This window comes from Macrobrachium rosenbergii, chromosome 52 (assembly GCF_040412425.1).
Source record: "Macrobrachium rosenbergii isolate ZJJX-2024 chromosome 52, ASM4041242v1, whole genome shotgun sequence".
Lineage (NCBI taxonomy): Eukaryota > Metazoa > Arthropoda > Malacostraca > Decapoda > Palaemonidae > Macrobrachium > Macrobrachium rosenbergii.
Window position 1 is genome coordinate 22841578 of NC_089792.1, and position 6756 is coordinate 22848333.

The 6756-nt window shown below is 38.3% G+C and overlaps 1 long non-coding RNA gene across 1 annotated transcript; it reads right to left on the minus strand.

The window, feature by feature from the left end:
- Positions 1–511: 511 nt before the first annotated feature.
- On the minus strand, positions 512–5298 carry LOC136833749 (uncharacterized). Its single transcript, XR_010851577.1, has 3 exons — positions 5173–5298; positions 4194–4333; positions 512–656 (listed from the first exon to the last, which is right to left on the minus strand). It is a non-coding gene; the product is annotated as an uncharacterized lncRNA (long non-coding RNA).
- Between the last annotated feature and the right edge of the window lie 1458 nt (positions 5299–6756).

Genomic DNA, 6756 nt, shown 5'->3' on the forward strand with positions numbered 1-6756 from the left:
AACGAAGCTATTTAGCCGAATCTACGGAATTTCTTTCTGATTTATAAGACAAAAAATCAGAAAAATTTTCTCAGTAAGCAAAACAAATCGGGCGTTTTCCTTGATTTGCCCATTTCCGAGGCCATAACCGTGGAGAGTATATGGCTCGTAAACCTAAAGGAAGGAGTTTTGTTGCCCCTTTGATTTCTTCACTAAAAGTTTCAGAACACTTTATTGTGATAAACGCCGTTCTTTCCATTCCTACAAGAGTTCACAGTCCTGAATTTTCTTTAAAGACGTTACGGATGATGAGATGCAGTTAGCCTAGCCTCATATACAAATGAAATTTCTATTTATGAATACACTGTATCACTGCAGTATGGAGGAAGAGCAGCATGTTTCACCGTACATAGGAACCCTGTCATAAGTTGGGGAGCCTATAACACATTCACTGCTTTTAGTTTCCCTTTTGATTTACTAAGCATTTCAATAAAAAAAAAAAAAAAAACTTATAACATCCATTCTGCCTTACCTCTAATATTTGTTTAGCAGCAAATGGCTCTTGCTCTTCCCCTGTCCTTTTATCTGTAATCCCCTCTTCTTCTTCTTCATGACGGAAGAGTGTTCATTAAGATTACGTGTAACTTCATTCTTTCATGTTTTAGATCTCACAACACCTAACAAGGAAGAAAAGAGACACTGATAAATAAACAAGTATTTTAATGACAGGGCCATCTTTTTCTCTATAGGAAGCTTAACCAGACTAACATCTTTTCCTCTAGAAGAAACTTAACTAGACTACCATCTTTTTCTTTATAGGAAGCTTAACCAGATACCATCTTTTTTTTCTATAAGACCCTGAACCAGACTACCATCTTTTCCTCTAACCAGACTACCATCTTTTCCTCTATAAGAAGCTTAACCAAACTACCATCTTTTCCTCTATAGGAAGCGTAACCAGACTACCATCTTTTCCTCTATAAGAAGCTTAACCAAACTACCATCTTTTCCTCTATAGGAAGCGTAACCAGACTACCATCTTTTCCTCTATAAGAAGCTTAACAAACTACCATCTTTTCCTCTATAGGAAGCGTAACCAGACTACTATCTTTTCCTCTACAAGCTTAGGCAGACTACCATCTTTTTCTCTACAAGAAGCTTAACCAGACTACCATCTTTTCCTCTACAAGAAGCTTAACCAGACTACCATCTTTTTCTCTACAAGAAGCTTAACCAGACTACCATCTTTTCCTCTATAAGAAGCTTAACCAGACTACCATCTTTTTCTCTACAAGAAGCTTAACCAGACTACAATCTTTTCCTCTATAAGAAGCTTAACCAGACTACCATCTTTTCCTCTATAGGAAGCTTAACCAGACTACCATCTTTTTCTCTACAAGAAGCTTAACCAGACTACAACCTTTTTCTCTACAAGAAGTTACTGGATGGGTGATGAGAATTTTAACAATTTTAAGAATTTCTGAGTAGGCACATTCTAATGGTTTAAGTTCATCATACAGTTCAAACAAATTCTTATGCTTTTCATTCTTAGTTAGAAAGTGACTCTTTGCTACAAAAATTTGGGCATTTAGAAGGCTTTCATCTATGTGTATATCCTTATAAAACTCTACTATGGTAGACAGTTTCTTATCATTTAAAAAGTCGTTAGAATTACAGTCAAGTGCATTCATCGCTGCTATCAGTGGCATATTATGAGTGAATCTATTATCCATCTCAGAGAGAAATCTATCTAATATGTCAAAATAGATTCTTTTGAACAATACCTCAGGAGCAAGACTTGTATTGTCCTCACTCATTCCTACAGTTGAATCAGTTACAAAGTATTTTAACTTGGATGAGATCTTTTGGATCCTCTTGGGTCTGGCTACTTAACTGGAGTCTTTCAAGTTTGTATCAATCTCATATGCAGCAGAAAAAATCTTAGCTTTGTCAAAGATATCAGAGAAAGCTTCATCTGTTCTCAAGACCTGTAGTTCTTTAATAGTTGACCGTATGAGAGAGTAAGCTTCAGATAGCAATAATTCCTTTGCTTGTAGCTGGTCTGACAAGCCGTTGGTAACTTTCAAGACTTGTTCTGCAACATGAAGATTTACTGCAAACTTGAAAGACAGCAACTGTTTGTAGAGTCCACTTGCTTCAGCTGCAGCTTCTGAATCAGAACTCTCTTCAGCTTTGTGAAGCACTGCTAACAAACTTCCATAAAGAAGCTTAACCTTTACAACTGATCGATAATAGTAAGACCACCTTGTTATAGCAAGTCTTTCTAATGTCAAAACTTGCAGGTCTTCTGCTTTCTGTGCCTCTATGAAAAGTTGGTACCTTGTATTACTGTTAGTTATAAATGTGTACAGTGTATTAATAACTGAACAGAATGAAGAAAGACCACTGATATTCTTTACACAGTCACCCAGTACTAAATTAAGCCTGTGGGCATGGCAATGTATGTACACTGCTTGGGAAATTTTATCTTGTACTCGTGCCTGAACGCCACTAAAGCATCCACTCATGACACTTGCCCCACCATAGCACTGTGCCACACAGTTTGACCAAAATTAAATCAGATTTTTCTTTCTCCCTATATATAAAATCAGCTAAACTGGCTGCATCAGCCTTTTCCATGTGATATGTACCAATGACACGTTCCTTCGCAACTCCTTCACTAAAGTACTTAACAAGAATAGCCAACTGTTCTTTTTTTTTACAAGTCTTTTGTCTCATCAACCATAACAGAAAAAAATTGAGCTGATTGTGCTTCCGTGCATATTGTGTGTTTGTATGAGTTCCAATAACAGATATTAAGTCATTCTGATACTGAGGACTAGTGTAATGGCCATATCGTCTATCTAAATTTTTCTTTAAGAGAAGGATTAGATTCTGCAATGAGCTCCAGAGTTTCTATAAAATTTCCTGAATTTAATGTATTATCACCCTCCTTATGACCACGAAAAGAATCCTTGCCTTCCCAGTAAAGCAGCAACTTTCAAAAGAAGTTTTACATGTTCCCTGTTTTCCTCAATCTCCTGTTGCCTGACAGAAGATAAAGATGATGCTACAGATTGGGTGGAACCTGACTGAATACCTTTGAAATTAGACCAAGCTACCATACAGTTAATGTGTCTCTCGCTAGCCTGGTGTTGCTTAAACAGTGCTAATATATTTCCATTTCTTTGATCCAATATCAATAAATGGTCTCCTACCTAGTCCTTCACCTTTCCGAACAGAATTTCCAGCAAAATGCCTGCAAGGAAAGCAGTACCAAGCATCTTGCACAACTTATCTAAATAGATACTTCGAAATTTTCGGTTGTTTGGACTACTTGGGTAGTTTGGCAGCTTTGGTTGACTGGGTTGATCATATGGGGAAGCAAATATATCAGTAACTAGATTAATCTGTGTGTGTGATCCTCCCTGTTTTTCAGTTGGCACGACAGTATGATCAAATACAACCTCTGGTTTATCAACAAGAATATTACTTGAATCCTGAACAGGGGCTGAAGTAGTGGCTTTATCTGAATCCTGAACCGGGGCTGGAGTAGTGGCTTTATCTGAATCATGAACAAGGGCTGGAGTAGTGACTTTATCTGAATCCTGAACAGGGGCTGAAGTAGTGGCTTTATCTGAATCCTGAACAGGGGCTGGAGTAGTGGCCTTATATGAATCCTGAACAGGGGCTGAAGTAGTGGCTTTATCTGAGTCCTGAACAGGGGCTGGAGTAGTCACTATATCTGAGTCCTGAACAGGGGCTGAAGTAGTGTCAAAGTTCATCTGTACTGCCAGAATGTCGGGAGTGTCAGTTGCCTTTAGAGTTGAAGAACTTGACGATCTCCATGGTTCAACCTATAAAGTGGGTATAATTTCATATTTATATAGCTGTGATACGCAGCATTGCCCGGAAAAATATAAGAATGATCACCCCAATTCCATTCCCACCCCTTTCACCCAATTCCATTCCCACCCGTTTCACCTCCATTCCCACCTGTTCCCAACCCTCTTCCCACTCCCATTCCTATTCCTGTTCCAGCCTCTGTTCTCTCCCCTGTTTCTACAATCTACATCTTTCCCTTCCTGTCCCCCATTCCCACCCACATACCTGTTCCCGTTCCCGCCTCTGTATATAGATGGGAGAGGGAGGGGTGATATGGGTGAGCAAAAGGTACTGATCTATGGTAGGCTGCAAACTCAGAATTTGCTTACTTTGTCAAATGCTTGGTTTTGTAATTTGAAGAAATTATCAAGTTTCTTTTGTTTTTTCCCCTCTACAGCTTTTTTTCTTGTTGCTTTTCTCTTCTCGGCCCCTGAAGGATGCTGCCGACCACTCATACTGCTTTCACAATCTAGTGATATAAACAAAATAAAACCATATCATTATATATCTTTATACTGTACATGGAACATTGCATACTACACTTACAAAAATCTTGAAACGATTAAAAGATCGAATATATCCCAAACCAAAACCAAATATGCCATTTTACGTTACATGACGCTTAATGTTAGTTTAGGTTAGGTTAGATTAATACTTTAACTTTCTCGATGCGAAAGGCCACTAAATGGTGTTTGTAAGTTGTAATTTATTGAAATGAGGCGTAAATAGATTAAAAACTGAAGGAAAATGAGGTTATAATAGATGTGAATGAGACAGAGGAGATATAGAAGAATAAACTGAATGACAAAGAGAATGAAGAAAATAAAACGAGGAAAGAAAAATGTCAACAAAACGGCATATGAAAAACAGTTCTTTGGATATGTCATAAGCCTAAATGCGTATGTGCACAGAATTTCAGAAGGGCAAGGCTTCATTTGAATAAAAGGGCACTCCCTAGGCGTAGTACTTAATTAAAAATAAATTATACTAAAAAGTAAATACTGATGTAAATACTTGCCAAACGCCAATGAACCATAACCGTACAGCCTATAAATTGTCACTTGCTTTTAAAAGATACTTCGGTGTAGTACTATTAAAGATTAAGATATAACAATTTTGATAACCATCATTATGGCCTATGTGTGTTATGCAGTGACTACTGACTTGTCACGTAGACCGAAGGTGTTCCATCCCCGGAGCCATGAAAGGCCACGGGCCATGTCTGTCTGCATGGTGAGTGCACTATGCCTAGTTTAGCTGACAAACCTTTTAATTAAATTACACATGACATTCACAAACTAAATTCACCTTGGAAGCTGCTTTGAAATGATGAAAATGATATTCACTACAATATTATCATCCATTGTTGACGAAATCTCTCCAACTTAAAAAATACTGGTTTGCCCTGTGTCGGTGTGTTTCATGGAGTCGTGTGTCAAGTGTCAACAAAGTATGGCATTCGGTAGAGATTTAAATTTCCATAACGTGACATGTGAAAAATTTTATTCAATTACTAAATGAATAATAAAGTATAGAGTAAGCATGAAAATATTGACCACTATCGATCAAACACTGTGACTGACAGGTCATTAATTCATTTGTGAATAAAGTGATTACATGTCTCAGCTGTTAATTAAAGAAAACTGCCTTGTCTTAATATTTTTAACGGGTAACTATTATATGTTACGTATCATTTGTTCCAAACATGTTAAAAATAACCAATTTAAATTAATCCCTCTCTACACTTCAGCTTATTTATATTTTTTGACACTTTGTTGGCTGAACAGTGACTTTATAATAATCATATATATGAATATATATACATACAGATTTTTCCTATCGCTGATTTGGAGGCCCATAGAAGGCTTGGGGGGCGCAAGCGCCCCTCACTGCCCCCCCCCCAAATGACGTCCCTGGTCTGCATTATTACTCGTTATCGTGTTATGAACTCAATAACAACGATTGCCAACCCATAAAGTAGAAGGACGCTTAAAATTAACTGCCATGTTTATCGCCGCCTGTCAGTGGATGTGCCGAAGCAGTAGGAGTAAGTGGTATTGCCCTTGAAACGGCTCTCTTGCTCATTCTATTCTGCGCCGTTAACACGTTATAAAACCGACCTTCAAATCTTCAGTTCGGCACAAGTGAAGTGGGTGAGTCATGGCATTTAACAAAAATGCCTCGTGAAAATAGCTTTAAGTATGGTCACAAAAGACGACATTTATGTCATGTATATCAGAATAATTATGAAGGAATAGGCAAGGAAGATATTATGGCCGTTGGGAGATTTACTCTTGCGTGGAAAAGTCACAAGACGTTGAGAATAGAATAGGATACTGAATTTAAAAGCCAAAGAGCTGGGACCTATGATGTCATTCAGACCTGAAACTGAAATTGACAGTAAAAAGTGTGAAAGGTGTAACAGGAGGAAAACCTCGCAGTTGCACCATAAATCAACTGCTAGGAGAGGGTGGAACGTAAGAAGAGATTATAACGGCGGTACAGTAATAAGAAGGAAAGGGGCTACAGCTAATGGCTACAGTGCACCGCATTAAGTGCACTGACGGCACTACCCTTCTACGGGGACAGAAAGTTGAGTGAGTCAGTCATGGCCACCACCAAATATGAACTAACTATAATTTTGTGAGCATTCCCCATGTCAAAGTACTGAGGGGTGATGCAGTAAAGGGGTAGGGTTTTCACTTTTGAGGAGTGACCTCAAATGTCCAGCCAGAGTTAGGCACAAAGAACACAGGCAATACTGGGGTGGAGGACCTGTGTCTTCTTATACAAATTCTAAGGCTGTTGTATAAGACAGAGCCTGTGCTGGTATCAAGTCAGCTTCATCTGCAAACAGACTAAATAAACTGCATTGCAAATCTCCACCTTCTG